The sequence below is a fragment of the Protopterus annectens genome, chromosome 12.part0, assembly GCF_019279795.1.
Source record: "Protopterus annectens isolate FY-2018-M chromosome 12.part0, PAN1.0, whole genome shotgun sequence".
In the NCBI taxonomy this organism is placed as follows: domain Eukaryota; kingdom Metazoa; phylum Chordata; order Ceratodontiformes; family Protopteridae; genus Protopterus; species Protopterus annectens.
The window spans coordinates 905905668-905921723 of NC_056746.1; the positions used below are offsets into that span (position 1 = coordinate 905905668).

General features: G+C 37.3%; 1 long non-coding RNA gene across 1 annotated transcript in view; it reads right to left on the reverse strand.

The window, feature by feature from the left end:
• The window catches only part of LOC122816866, a 30315-nt gene extending 15880 nt beyond the window's left edge, over positions 1–14435 (reverse strand). The window contains exon 1 of the long non-coding RNA XR_006367112.1: positions 11392–14435. This is a non-coding gene — a long non-coding RNA (uncharacterized LOC122816866). The remainder of the gene's footprint in view (positions 1–11391) is intronic.
• Between the last annotated feature and the right edge of the window lie 1621 nt (positions 14436–16056).

Sequence of the window (16056 nt, forward strand, 5' to 3'; positions counted from 1 at the left end):
CTGGCCGCAGAAATTTGTAATTTCCAAAAAGTAACATGAAGTACCTCCCTTTTTGCAGGAAAAAAAAAATAAAAAGTCTATAGATTAGCTTTAGTGACACAGAATGGAAATTATTTACTTCCCAAGTAGATAAAAATGAGTATTATTATAAAGCATTTATAAAGATTGTTTGATAAAATGGGTTTTCTTCTGGACCTTCAGGCAAGAGGGTTTTTAGAACTGCCCATGAAGAAGGCTGCGTATACATAAGCAGATCAGCTTAGAAGAGATTAAAGGTTGCAGAATAAACAGCTGTCCAGGGGAAGATGGGTTTGTGTTTTCCTAAAATTGGTATGTTAGTATGTTTTGCAAATATTTAGCATATAGCTTCTTACTGATATGAGGGAGGATTGTATTTTACAGGCAAGAAGAACATTGCTAAATACATATGCATTGTATTGTTCAGTGGATCAGCAGCAGCCTTAGGTCAACTGGTACCCTAGGCAAAAGGGCTCCAAGGCGCCCTCTCACACCACCCAAGTGCCTCCATCCTGGTCTACCTACACCAAATAAATACTGGAAAAGTGCCCCTGCAACAGCGGCGCCCTAGTTGGCCTATGTCTAAGGCCGGCTATGCAGTGGATTAAACAATATTAAAGTTCAACAAAGACTGATAAACCTTATGGGAAACAGGTGAAGGAACAGGAATAAGAGTTACAGAAAATATGAGGAATGTTTTATGGCGGCTTAAAGAATGTATATCTATCCTAAACATGAAGGAAGAATAAATTTTAGCAATTAATTTGTGTGTTGCTAAAGCCTTTGCTTAAATCACGTAAAATGTAACTTTTAAAAAATATATGGATTAGGAGAATGCCGTGTGTTGTGGTTGCAATGAATGGTCAAGTGGATGAGGGGTAGCTATGAAACTGGGTATTAAGTATGGGTGGTATTTCAGAACCCTTTTGTTTGAGTTGTATATAAAGCAGGTATAAGATGGATGAAAGGAGGAAGGGAGTGGGATTCCCTCCTACACTAATGCTCTGGAATTAAGTACAAAATGCTTTAGAAGTTTACAATTTGTTATCTGTATTAGTAGGTAAACTCAGGACATTTGATCTGTGCATTTGTAAGGACAAAAATATGGGACAAAGAAGAGAAGAGAATGGATGGCAGATACACACTGTAGTGCAAAGCATACTTGTATACAGGGAATAAAGTTTGAGGATAAGAGTACCATAGATGAGATTTGGGGTTGTGTTCAAGTAAAATGAAAGAAATTCCTTTCCTCTGAAGAAAATGAAAGACCTTTCATGAATGGTGCTTTTGTTCAACACTGCTTTGTTATGAGTAGTGTCAAATTTAAGTGAGGTATATTTATCACCTGAGAAATGTGAGGCAGCCATTATTTTTTTCCAATTTTTTGGATGATCTTTTGCTTAATTCATTTAAAAGAGGAGTGCTATAAAGGAAATAAAAAGGAGGTGAAACATCTGTAATCTTATTCTATTTTTGATCCCATTTTCACATTTTATGTGCAGCAAACTGCATCAAGGAGAAAAGGATGGTTTAGCTGAGTTACTTTAGTTCAGGTATTTTTTTGTTATGGAAAGGGAAGAAAAAAAATTACATACATTAAGCGCTATATGAATAATAAGAAAGTCAAAGCATTTGATATAAAAAATATATATGGAAATTAGACTGGAGTCTTAAAATGAAAGCTGGATCAAACTGATGTAATATGAGTTTATGTTTTTTTTTTCTTTGTTAAACCATGGTAGAATGTCCATGCCAGAAAACTGTTGAAAGAGGATTTTAGAAAGAATGAATCTAATGACTATAGACAGGAAGTTATGCTGACTTCTTATGAAAGTTCGACAGAAGGCTACTGGGAAAGGGACAGATGTTTCATAAAAGTAGAGCAAAACAATTGCTAGTAGTAGGTGGTATAGTCTCTCTTATTCTTTCTCTCTCTTTCTCTCTCAGTATTCAGTAGAATTTGGGGCTTTTGGTATTATTTATGATATGCTTTTAGTATTCAGGATTTGGAACATATCAATGAAGGTGTTTTTATCATATGATTTATGTGAAAAGAAACATTTGTCTCTGTATCTACAAAATGTGAGATGAAGGGATTGTATATACCCTCACATAATGTATGTATTGGGAAAAGCCTTTGGACAAGAAATAAATTTGTATAGAATATGTAGTGTGTCCAAATGATGTAGAAAAGTATGCTGTTGTTTTTTCTCCATTTCTTGTCGTGATTGTTGTATTAGTCTGGTATTGGATATCTTTTACCAATAATATAGAAACATGTTTCTTTTTTACATGCTTTGTTTTGCGGTTAGTTTAACAAGACCCTAATCTTTTTTTATACCTACCATGAAATCTTTAACATCAATGTAAGCTACCACTGTCTATGTAATATGGGACTATGGATTAATCTCTCATGCAAAGAATGATCTATGCTTATTCTGTGTGGCACTCATTTAAGAAAAACAGAATCTTCAGGCATACACTTAGATCACTGAAAGAGAAATAAACCCAGGCCTGTATTGTTGTTGTGCAGATAGTTAAACTGTAACCTTGCTGTGCCATAAAAGTTCATCTTGGTACCTATTAATCATAGCATACGTTCTATTTTTTTTTTTGGGGGGGGGGGGTGTAATAGAAAATCATAACATTGGGTTTTTCATCCCTTCTGTGTTCCACTTCCTGGTTGGATTTTACCCAATTAGAATACCTCTCAACTTTTTAGTGCAAGAAATCTGGACAAAGCCAAAAATAATGGGGAGACAAATGCCCAAAAATAGGGGCAGATTTTAAATATCGCTGTTATAAACTTAGAAAGTGGCTATAATAACAGGTTATGTGTTATGTATTATTTGAATGATATGAAGACTGAGGCTCAAATGTGTGTCATTATTTAGCAACTTCAGTCCTCAATGATTTGCCATAAAACTACAATTATGTGGAAAAATCTGGACCTTCTGTGAACATCTAGACATTTAAGAAGTAGGCCAAGTAATGGCATTTTTTTTTTCCTGAAAGGAAACAATGGTAGTCCTGCTCTTAAGAAGGCACTGACATAGGTGATATGAAACTCCTCATATATCCCATATTGCACTTTGGCATCTTTGGTTCTAGTCACAATTCCCCGAGAACAGTTGGTAACCAGTGATACTGGAAAAAATTATTCTGCAAGATGGCTTTACTATACTCCTTTTTTTCTGATGTTTGAATTTTCTTCAGTCAAAATCATGAACTAACATGAACAACCACTCGATTACAAATGTAGCTCATTCCACAGGAGAAATGTCTCTCACAAAATCAGTATTTTTTCAACTGAAACAGCATAGAGCCAGAAATGCTGATGTTCACAATAACACAGAAATAGTTAAAAACATAGGCTGTTAGTAGAAATATTTGTCCAAATAATACCACTCCACTTAAAATAAAACTTTTAATGATAGAATCTCTAAGCACTTTCATCCCCATACAATAAAACGGGACTTCATCAGAGATAAACACAATACATCACTTCCTTATATAACTAAAAACAGGAAGTGTTAAACATCCATAAAACATTTAAAGCAGTAACACCCTACCATTCCTATACATTCAAAAAACCTTTTGTATATTTATAATTCATAGGCCTATTAAAATCCATTGCAATTAAAACCTGTATTCAGATGACATCAAAGTTTGTAGATAACTAAATAAATATCAAAAATTAACTAACATCCCACAGATTTTAGTTTTAAAATTGGTAAAATGAAGATGGTGTCATTAAGTCCATCAGGTCCAGTGACAAATAATTTAATCTGCCAAAATAATTCTTTGGCTTCTAATTTGAATCTCCATGGTCCACCCCTTATATCTTGCCCTATACCATCCAAACCAAAAGGCTTGAATGTATGCCCTTTGGTCTGTTGAATATGTTTCCAGAGAGCATTCATTTGATTTTGCTTTTTAATGGCATACATATGTTTGTATATTCTTCCTTTAAATAATCTTTCAGTTTTACCTATGTAGTATTTAAAACATATCTGACAAATGGCAATGTATATGACACCTTTAGAGCTACAATTCACATAAATACCTGCCTTAACCTGACTGTGCCCTTCAATATCAACAGCAATACCCTCAAATTTGAAGGAACACTGCAAATATCTTCCACATCTAAATGTCCCCTTCCTAACTGGATTAACTTGTGAAAGTGTGTCATGTGTACCCCATAGTCTTTCGATGTAATTTTTAATACACCAATCTCTTCTAAAGACAATATGAGGCTTCATACCTACTGCTTCTTTGTTTATCGAACTCAATTCAAAAATGTTCCAGTTCCTTCTATTTGGGAGATGATAGCACTGCCCCTATTGTAAGTATGAGAGTATTGTTAGAACTGTTTATAGTTTTAATCAAGTCTCGTTTGTAGGTGTTTGTTCTCTTAAAAGGGGAAAATACAATCCTTTCACTCCTTTGAGATTAACTTATGCAAAAATATTCAAAAGGAAGTCTTCTGGGTATCCGCTTTTTGTCAGCATAGACCATACTTTATCACTCTCCTCATGGAACAGTATGGGGTCAGAGATCATGCGACACAACCTAACCAACTGCCCTTTTACCAAGGTTTTCTTTTGATGTTGGGATGACAATTACCAAAGTGTAACAAAGTATTTGAATAAGTAGGTTTTCTAAAAATGACTCAAATTTCTTGTTCGTGACATCCTTTATAATCTGTACATCCAAATGTTTAAGTGTGTGGGTTAAATACTCAATTGTAAATTTTAAAGAATGAGTAGTACTATTGATATATGCAAACAATTCCATTAATTTTTCCTCGGTATCCCACCAAAAGATGACCAAATCATCAAGGTAGCATCCAGGTCCCTGCCACTTTATAATCTGAATTAAATACATAATGACACTCCCAATATGCCATTACTATATTGGAGAAAACTGGGGCACAAGTTGCCCCCAAGGCAACCCCTGTCTTTTGTTTATAGATCAACCCATCAAAATAAATGAAATTATTTTCCAAAATTAATTCAATAAGCACATTACCTTGGTGTCTATGGTCTTTGTTTTTGTCAAATAACTGTAAAACCACAATGCCCCCAAATCACGTGGGATTACTGAAAAAAAGATCTTTGATGTCAATCGTCACAAAAAATAAAGTCATCAGAATAAAACTCATAACATTTAAAAAAAAATCCCATGAATCATTGCATATATATCTCATGTTCAAGTACCCCTTTAAATATTGAATCAACAAATTTAGCCATGCCAGAGGTCTTAGACCCCTTGGCATCAACTATTGGTCTTAATGGTAGGTCCAATTGATTTTTATGTGTCTTTGGGATCCTAGATATACCTGGTATTCTATGCTGACAAAACTATAATCTGAAAATGCTAGTTGTTCTTGGATCAATAAGTCATATATAATCAAATCAATTTTGCTATATGCTATGTTCAACTGGTTTCTAGATAACTATTCATACTGATCTGTTAATAAAAGTGTCTCCATCTTTATAGTGTAGTCTATACTACTCATTACTATGAGTCCAGCCGGCTTATCTGGTTTCATCAACCAGATATCTTTATTTGTAGAAATATGTTTCAATAACTTCAGTTCTTCTTTAGTTAAATTGTATTGCATTATACTTTTGTTGCCACTTAATGCCAAATGAATATGCTGTTCACATAATTTCTCAAATAGAGAAATAACTGGGTGTAAAGGGAGATTGTAGGTACTATCCTTCCTAAGTTCTTGTTTAAACTCTGCATGTTGTTCATTAAAAAATAACATGCCCAAGTTAAGTTTTCTAGTACATAACTTACTATCTAAAATAGTCATAGTGATGTCAGCTCTTTTTGTAGGTACAAAAGTCAACCCCTTTTCAAATAAGTTTGCATGTTCCATTGTAATAGGTTGATGACTAAAACTGTAGATTTTAAAATCACCATCTTCATTAGTTCTAATCTGACAAAATCTTTCTTCATCAAAGTTAGTTATTTCCCCTTCTTCTTTGACTGATAGGGTGACCTCCCTTTCTGTGCCCCACACCAATCCTGCTTCTCCATGGGATCTATCCTTCCACATTGTTGGTTGATTAATCTCTCAGATCTCTCAGTGGTGGTGGATCTAAAGGTTCAGAGTCAGAAACAACTTCTGCCACATTAGATTCAGATAACTGTTTTGTGTTGTTCCTCATTGTTAGGGTCTATATTAGATCAGCGAATGCTTAAACAAGTGAACGCTGATTGATCGACCTTATTTTAGCGAATGTCCAAAATATCGAAGCAACAAAAACCCGAATTTTTTTCTAGGGAAAGAATTTGGTTGTCCGTTTCTGTTGCTTCGGTATTTTCAGTGCTGTGGTGGAAAGTTACAGGTCGGAGTCAGGTAAGTGTGCGATTGTGTGGATGTGAGTGTTAGGGTGGGTTAGGTGAGTTAGGGTTAGGGCTCGGGTTAGGTATGTGTGCGATTGTGTGGACGTGAGGGTTAGGGCGGGTTTAGGTGAGTTAGTGTTAGGGAGTGGGTGAGGTGAGTGTGCGATAGTGACAGACCTTAGGGTTTGGGTTAAGGTAAGTAGATCAACCCAAAACAAAGCAGAATCACTGTTCCGAAAATAACCAATAAGCACCAAAACCAGAACAGATCGAAGAGGGCACAAATCCTGGTCTGCAAGCTATAGTTTAATTGATACACGACTCTTCAGTCCATCAAGTAAAATACATAAAACAACTTATCAGTCCACCAAAATTCGCATAGAAAAAATGATTAAAACAACTTTTCAGTCCACCAAAATTCACATTAACGCAATTCAGCACACTGCGTTTTCGTTTCCAAAAACTTCATCAGATGGAGAAAATGCATACCAATGCAAGCTAAATATAACTGCTACTGTTTTAGAACTTTCCATTCAGTTACCGTGGGGAAAAAAATTCATTCATGAGCAAGTTCCTTCTGATGTCTTCAACCCTAGGATCCTTTATATTGCTTGTAGATCATAACTTGCCAGAAAGAAAGTAAAGGAAGAATAAGTCTCTGCTCTTGAGGTTAAGGTAAGTAGATAGTTAGTGGTGTGTGCATAGTTTAGTGTAGGGTTAGGTGTCAGATTTTAGGTGTATGTGTGTGGATTTCTGTTTGTTTGGTGTGCTTGTGTTGTGTGTATGTGTTTTGGATCAGTGATTTTTTTCCCTAGGAAAAAAATCGCTGATCTGACAGTTCGAGATTGTAAGCTTTCGCTTACATAAGGTCGATCAATCAGCTTTCGTTTTTTTAAGCGTTTGCTGATCTAATATAGACCCTCATTGTTATATGATGTCATAGATTTCAGATACATGATACCCTTCTCATACTCTCCCTTATCCCTCAACATTTTCTTTTCTTGTCTTAATATCAGAAATAACTCTATATCAACAAATAATTTGTCATAGTCAACTTTGTGAAAAGAAAATGCCAAATCATATTTTATTTTATAGTCTAATTAATTTCCGCTTCAAGTATATCCATAGATTTCTGATTTGATTTCTTTAATATACTCCCAACCATATCTATCAAATAAATTACGCAGTTCATGATGTAAATCAGAACCATCTACCAGACCTACCAAGAACTTTCAAAGTTGCAGTCCCTTAGGCACCAATTTATTTTGCATCCATTCCCTAAAATAACAGATGTCCTTACATATACTGCTGCAGTATTCTTAACAGATGGGATTCCATGCCATGGAAACCTGAATGTCCAGCCAGTCTACCAAAGACTACTTGTAGCTTTTAAAAGGTACGTTGAACATCACCCAAATGAACCTTGCATAGCATAGTGCATAAAGGTGATGTTCAGCCCTACCATAATTAGGATTTCTTTGCAGCCAGTCTGACTTGTATCTTTTTACCATCGGTCTGTTTATCTGCATCCATTTTCTGCCAGTTGAGCATATTTTCATTCTCCAGTGACTACCTATGCCCGTTAGCTGACTTCTTTTGCAGATAAGTGCCCCACTGGGGATTTTGTTTTTTCTTACTTTTTTGTGCTCATTGCTGTTAGTGTCATTCAGGAAGGGTAAATGCCAGTGTGGGAAACAGATTCCCCATAAAAACCACCAAAATAAGTGTCTTTTTTGTCTAGGAGCTTCTCATGACTATATGTCTTGTTCTGTTTTCAGGTATTCATTCTGAAAACCCTTCACAGTAGACTTTCTTCCCCTTCCTTGTATCTTGAGAACCAGAGTCTTAAACTTCTCACTAAAGATACAATAAATGGAATCTCCTGCCCCGAAGGTCAGCAGTTAGGGAAGAAGAAGGTGAAAAAGGTATGACCAGAATCTTCCACTGTCCAGCCTCTGCCAGGTGTTTCTGCCAAGGTTGTTACAAACCTGGAGGTTCGCCCAGCTGTGTTGTTGGATTTCTCTACCATGACCATGTTGGAGGCTGGTAAGGGTCCATTTGGCAGCACATGTGAAGAGGCTTTGCAGGTGTCTGTCTTGGATGTTCAGGTGGAACCATGGCTGATTTTTTTCTGAAGAGCCTAGGGGAGTTTCTCAGTTTTTGGTTGGAGAAGGAGTTCCTACTATGGTTCTTGACTACTGTCCCAGGTCTTTGCCTTCTCAGCTTTCTGGACAGGACATTCTGTTAAAGAAGAAAGAAAGAATTAAACATGTTCCTTCTGCTCCTAGGGAGCCACAAAGTAAGTGGCAGGCCTTCACTCAGAGGCTATTTGCTGCTTTAATGTCCTTAAAGCCTCCTCAAGGAGTTTCGGTTCCTGCTCCTCCTTGGTCTTCTACTCCCCTTAAAAGGCCTAGAGAACAGGATTCTTCTGAGGATGAGTCAGATTTTGATGATGAATTCCTGACTTATTCTACTCAAATTCCTTCCCCTTTAGACTATGGATCAGAGGAGGAGGAATCTATTAGTCCTGAAGTTTTATAGGGTGCCTGAGGATTTCTCTTTCCTATACAAATGTCCTACTGATGAACCCTCTGTCATGTCTACAGCCACTGACAAGCAGTCTCAATTGCTTCCTTCACTCAAGTTATTGCCGTCTGACAAGGATAGCAGAACAATGGAAGGATTTATTTGGATAAGACTAAGGCTATTAGAAAATCTGATCAGTTATTTGTTTCTTTTCATCATAGATCTTTTGCACATGCTGTATCCAAGCAAACTATTTCTTCTTCAATTTCTAAGCCTATTTCCTTTTGTTACACTTTTCATGGCAAGAGCCTTCCTTCTTCAGTTAAGGATCATTCTGCCAGAGCTCTGGCTTCTTTGGGTGACTGCGTTCGTACTGGGGCATTCAGTTCTGATTATGTTAGGCCTGAACATCACCTTTATGCCCTACGCTACACAAGGAGCATTTGGGTAACATCTGACGTACCTTTTAAAAGCAACAAGTAGTCTTTGGTAGACTGGCCGGACATTCAAGCTTCCAAGGCAGGGAATCCCACCTGTTAAGAATACTGCAGCAGTGAAAGTAATGACATCTACCATTATGGTAAGATTTTTCACAACTGTACTTTCTCCAAGTATAGCTTACGATATTTCAACAGGTTGTTTTTTTCAAAAGAATGCAAATGCATTTAACTGAAACTTCAGTATTGTTGCCTAATGAGCCATTGCCATGAAAATCAAAACTATTGTGCAGCCATTCATTAATTTTAACCATACTGGAATTAAAATTGCTACTACCAGACATTTGGGGTTGTATATCGTCTGGAATGCGGAAGATTGGTTGAAATTCCTCCACTGCAACATTTAAAATTGACTTACTCTGCTGTGCTGGAGTAATGTATGAAGCATTTATATCATTCCCATTCCTGTTCCCATTCCTTATTGAAGTCAAAACCTTGTCCAATTGCTAGGTTAGCTGTTGGACAAGTAATATTAAGTTACCGACAGATTGCTCAAACGTGTCCTTAGTGACATAAATGCCGGTAGTGCCTTCTTTAATATTTTCTGCTGATGACATTATAACTAGCAAGCAACAGACAAGAAAAAACTGAGTATCCCAGAACCACAAGTCTAAAATGTTTTATTAGCTAATTAAAAATGTTCACAGTTGTTCACTGCTTCTTTAGGCTTCCAATATAACCCACAGAAACAAGAGGACTGGAAAAAGTCCAGACCAAGAAGCAACACATACAACCACTTGACCACCAAGGTAGCTCATTTCACAGGAGAAATGTTCAACTGAAACAATGTAGAGCCAGAAAAGCTGACATTCACAATAGCAACAGAAATTGTTAAAAATGAAGGAATACTTGTCCAAATAATACCGCACCACTTAAAATAAAACTTTTAATGATGCAAAATCTAAGCATGTTCTTCCTCATATAATAAAATGGGACTTCATCAGAGATAAACACAATACATCACTTCCTTGTATAACTAAAAACAGGAAGTGTAAAACATCCTTAAAACATTTAAAGCAACAACACCCTACTATTCCTATACATTCAAAAAAACTTTTGTATATTTAAAATTCATAGACCTGTTAAAATTCACTGACAGTTAAAACCTGTATCCAGATGACATCAAACTTTGTAGATAATGAATAAAGAAATATCAAAATTTAAAACTCATATCCCACAGATTTTAGTTTTAAAATCTGTAAAAATGTTTGCAGTGTTCTTTCATATTTGAGGGTACTGTTGAAATTGAAGGGCATGGTCAGGTTAAGGCAGGTATATATGTGAATTTTAGCTCTAAGGGTGTCATATATGTCACCATTTGTTAGATATGTTTTAAATACTACATAGGTAAAACTGAAAGATTATTTAAAGAAAGAATATATGAACATATGTATGCCATTAATAAGCAAAATCAAACGAATGCCCTCTGGAAACATATTCAACAGAATGAAGGACATACATTTAGGTTTTTTTTTTTTGGTTTGGATGGTGTTGGGCAAGATATAAGGAAGGGGTGGACCATGGAAGTTCAAGTTAGAAGCCAAAGAATTATTTTGGCAGATTAAATTATTTGCCACTGGACCTAATTGACTTAATGACACCATCTCTCTTTTACTGATTTTAAAACTAAAATGGCAGTACAAGGATTGGGGGGGGGGGTTGTACTGAACACCAGGGAATGATCTTTAAAGTGCCGTAATGGTAACATCATAACAAGGATCAGGAGTGGGGGAACCAACAGGCATCAGGGATGACTCATGAAATAAAATGTTATATTGGTACCAATGGCATGGGGGGGATTTTGGGGTGGGGGATACACAAAACCAGCAGGGCCTAATAGATATGTGCTGTAGTGGTACTTAAATTATTACACGGGTGGTGGAACTACAGGAAAGTTTCTACTGCAATGTGCAGATCAACAATGATATACATACCACAATAGTGAATGTGATTCAAGAGACATGCAGATTAGCTGATAATGAGGTCTTACCTCTTAGTGGCTATTGTATGTCTGAATCGCAAATGAGGACATTGTTGGAGAAGGGCTTTTCTGATACAAGCTGTATGGCTCATGCTAGGCACTTTACTGAATTCCAAGTAAAGTATTTTTCTAAATGAAAACAACAGAAGAAAATGGAAAAGATGAAAGCAGCTACCTTAAAAAGGGCTGAAGATACATACACATTTAAGTTCTTCAGGGCCTTGAATTCTGCTAGTTAAACAACTTCAAGTGTTTCAGAGATGAGTGTAGTATTTAAGGTAACTCCCCAAAATGAGGATATGCAGCTAGTTAAAATAATACCCAAACAGTCTCCACTACTGTTAGTGCTTCCAAAATTCATTTCAGAACAGGTACCTTTGTTGGTACCTTCATTGGTACTATCCTTCAACTTAAAACAAGTAATATTCTAATTGGCATAGTAGAAGATCCTGACAACATAGAAAAAACAAGAAAAGATCAAATATGATCAGCACTTAATGTCATAAAATAAAATGTAATAAGATATTACCTTTGCCATTCTGTCCAGGTCTTGGCTGCAAAAGAACCAAGAATATAGTTCACTTACCTGTCTAAAAAGTAAGAAAGTTCATTCTATTTTTGTCTAGGCTTGTACATCTTCTTCACCAGTAATAATGGAGGATTCTTCTGTCCCCAATGTTTTTTTTACTCTAAGTCCTTTTTGCTCCCAGGCCTGCTAAGAATCAAGCCTCCCCATACCGGACTTGAGACAGTTTATAGCATTGTGGTAGAGGGTCCAGACAACTACATTGGCAAGGGCTGTTTGGTAAAGCCATCATTAAGCAGCCACAAAGGTTGATTGTGCCCTTTGCTGGCATTCTGGCTGTGAGAACATTTTTCATGGCCCTGTGCTTACCCCTGGGGGGAAGAACACATGATCTGTTTCACTCTCAAGGCTCACAGTGCCTACCCTGTGCAGGAGCATGCTTCCATGCACTTGTGATGAAAGCTACAATCTATTGGCAGCTTTATGAACTAAATGCAAACTTTCTGGCAATGTATTTATATTGCCTCTCATCCGACTGTATGTGTAACATTTGGCCTGCCCCACGCTCTTGAAAGATGATCATACCTATCTGTCTAGTGAACCTACCTAGTTAACAATGGCAAAATATTTACTTTGGCATGCTGCCAAAATTTTAGTAAATGAGACAGCTAAGACTGCAAGCTCTGCTGAATTAGTATTGTAATTATGGATGCTACAGCTGTTGAGTTTCCTAGTACCCCAGTGCTGCCTTGGACCCCAAGCCAGCTGCCTCAAATTTGATTCATTCACCATTTTTCCCACTTTCAGTTATGATAAACTTGCTGAGGTCATGTTAAATGCACAAGCAGACATTCTAATGCAACCCCTTCATTCACCCCATCAAGAGTCAACCAGAATGACTGTTTTGGAAACTGTGCCATCTCCAGTACCCATAATTCTGTTACCAATTTCCAATATTTTTTTGACCAGCATTCATCACCAGGTTGTGGGCAATCTTGTTCAAACATTGGCTCTGGTGCTTATACACCTCTTCACACTGGGACTACCAGCACAGATAATGTTCCAGTGCCAGTCATGTTGATGTTGGCCATACTTATTCTGGCCTCTATGATGACACTGTTTTCCATGTGGATTCTGGTGTTGGGGTGTGCATTGTTGGTTGTTTTACCAAGATTCTACCATTGGCACATATGGCTTCCAGGCAGAAACTTTAATGCTATCATGCACTGCTGTTAACGTTGTCAGTATTGGAGATAATATCATTTTCTTCTGTCCTTAATCATTTAGCATTCAGATCAAGTGGATATTTCCTACAGCAAATCAGAAGTTCATCTGATCTTTTGAAATCCTCCCCACCATCCAGATCTTTCTAAAGACAAGCCTTATATTCATCACACTGAGAACAACCCCCCAAGAAAGCCAGAAAAGTATAGGCTAACAGCAAATATATGTAGTTCATTGTGAACACTAGTGGAAAATCAGGATAAGTAGAAACCAGATAATTCTCTACCCTCACCCCCAAAAAACTGACTTTACAGTCAGGGAATACTTGCAGGATATAAACAATGTGGGGCCTGGATGGCTAAACCCATACATTTCCCCTTGCTTCCATACATTTGGTTGAGTGTAATCCAGATGAATTTCAAGATATTTTATTGCCCAGTTTGGAACTCCCTAATCGTATTACACTAGGACATCACTGTTGATATAGTTTCTTTGGTGGTTTGTGCTGGCAGTGATTGGGTTTTTCTTTTTTTTCATCATGGTTGTGTGATCCTGGAGTTGTAAGGTTGTGCTTTGGTTAGTTTATTTCATCATGTTGAGGCTCCAGTAGTTCTCTTGATAAAATATATGGGAAGTTCATCCTTCCATTTTTCACTGCAGACAGCCTGCAGTCTCATCCCGCAGTTGTCCCTCCTCAGTGGCCATTCTTAACGATCCCATCAGGGTGACCATTCTTAACGATCCCATCAGGGTGACCATTCTTAAAGATCCCATCAGGGTGGCTGAGAGAATCTGGGTATGGTGAACTCCATTCTAAAGAAGACTGACTATATGTTCTGGCCCCATGGAAGAGATTTCTGGAACAAAGACTGCTAAACCAGATATCATAGTTTTCTCTGCAGCAGAAAAGAAGGTTCAGACATGCCAAAGCCTAGCTGTCCATCCTTCAGACAGGGAGTTGCATGCCATGTACATGACTGGCGAGCAATGTCTTTGTGTCTGCCATGTTACCCTTAGAGCTACTAGATTGTGCAATACATATTGCATATTTCTGAACAGAGTTAGCTGACAAAAAATGACAGAGTTGCTGAATAGGCCATTTAAGGACAAACTACTGGTTCAAACCTCAGCTTCCTCCAGCATGAGAAACCTCATTGTCTACATGTTTAACAACTTAACTGAGAGCCATATAAGCTGCAAGATTTGGCTTTCCCTTATTCCAGTATTCATGGGTCCATATGACTGTCTTCACCAAAGACTGGAAGATGAAGGTGAATTTTTGGATTTCCTTTTCTGATCACCTCCTGCTTGGAAAAGAAGTATGGAAGTATCCAGAAAACATGGCAAAGCCCTCTGCCCACCTTACTCATGTAAGGGGGGGCTTGCCTACCTTCAAAAACAAGCACCTGAGTTTGATTTGAGAAGTTTTTCTATGTACCTTCATGCCGAAAAGAAACTGTGTCCCAACTCCATCTGCTTCCATGACAGATCTCGTCTATAGTCTCTCCTTCCTGTAAGACTTTTACATGTTCCTCACTGGCAGTCATGACATCAACTCTGACACTATGATTACCAGTACTGACCTATACAATGTTGATGTTGATGTATGGAGATCTATCCTTACTGCGGTCACCATAGCAGGAACCCAGTTTTCACTGATAAATCATCAGTCAATTTAACCACCAGTTCTGATGCCTTCACTGTTGATTCTGTTGACTCAAGTGAGGTTGCTGGTGTTGTTACTGGGGCCACCACACTAGTGCCATATTCAATGATGAGTCGGTTGGCATTGATGTCTGTACTGGTGGCTCAGATATTTATCAGTATCATTGTCCTCAATACTGACTATAAATAGTCACCCCTGCAATAATCATGTGTGACATGTGCCCCTAGCGAGATTTGGTCAACTGAAAACATCAAAGCATCTTCTTCCTAAGTCTGTAATTGTCCTACTTGCTATAGAGCAGGACAGAGTGACCAAAGGGCCTTTGCAAAGTTCCACAATGCTTGCATACAAACATGCTTCATCATTTTCAGACTCTCAACCTTCAACTATCACTAGACAGCACATAAAAGGGAAGCAGATGGACTCCCCCACTGAGATTCCCATGCCTGATGTTGAAGATAAGGAGGATGCCACTTCCTGTGAATCTCCCTAGATGAACCGATCTTTGTGTGATTGTTCAATTATTCATTCATTTACTGATGTGAGTATGCATTTATTTGTAGTTCAATAACTGGGTTTGTGGACTGGTATATGAGCCTTTTTAACCACAGCTAGAGCCAAACAGGAAAGAAACTGACATCAATCGTTGGGCATATTAATGATACAAATGAGCAAAGTAGATACAATACAATGGACAATGCAGACAGACAGTAAACAGATTTAGCATTCCATTGTAAGGTTAAGTACAATACGTTTAACTATAACAGCATCAATGAACGCAATAAGGACGTTTAGCTATAGTCTATTGGATTTGTATTATGCAGCAGACTAGAGATTATTATCTAACCTAAACTGTATTAACCGATGTCTCTGAAGCAGGCACACTGCAGGAATTCAATCATATTTTTTCATCTATCAATTTGTTCCACGAGGTAGGAGCCAGTTTGCTAAAGGGTTACTCAAGGATAGTTAGTAAAAAGGAAGGTTATGCTTAATTTAATAGTGCCACTGTTTCAAAGAATATGAATATACGTGTGGTGTACTTATAATCATTTGCAAGGGAAGGACAAATCTGTTTTTAAGTGGTTTCAAAGTTAAAAGAAAACAAGGAAGCCAATCTGCCACACTTACCTTGATAGTAGAATTTTGAGAAGAGGCCAGTGTAACAGTAAAGCTAAACTTCTTCCTTGTTTGGGAACTTTTTACATAAGTTGCAGTTCTTATCTTTACAAGTTTTCAAACTTTTCTATTCTGACAA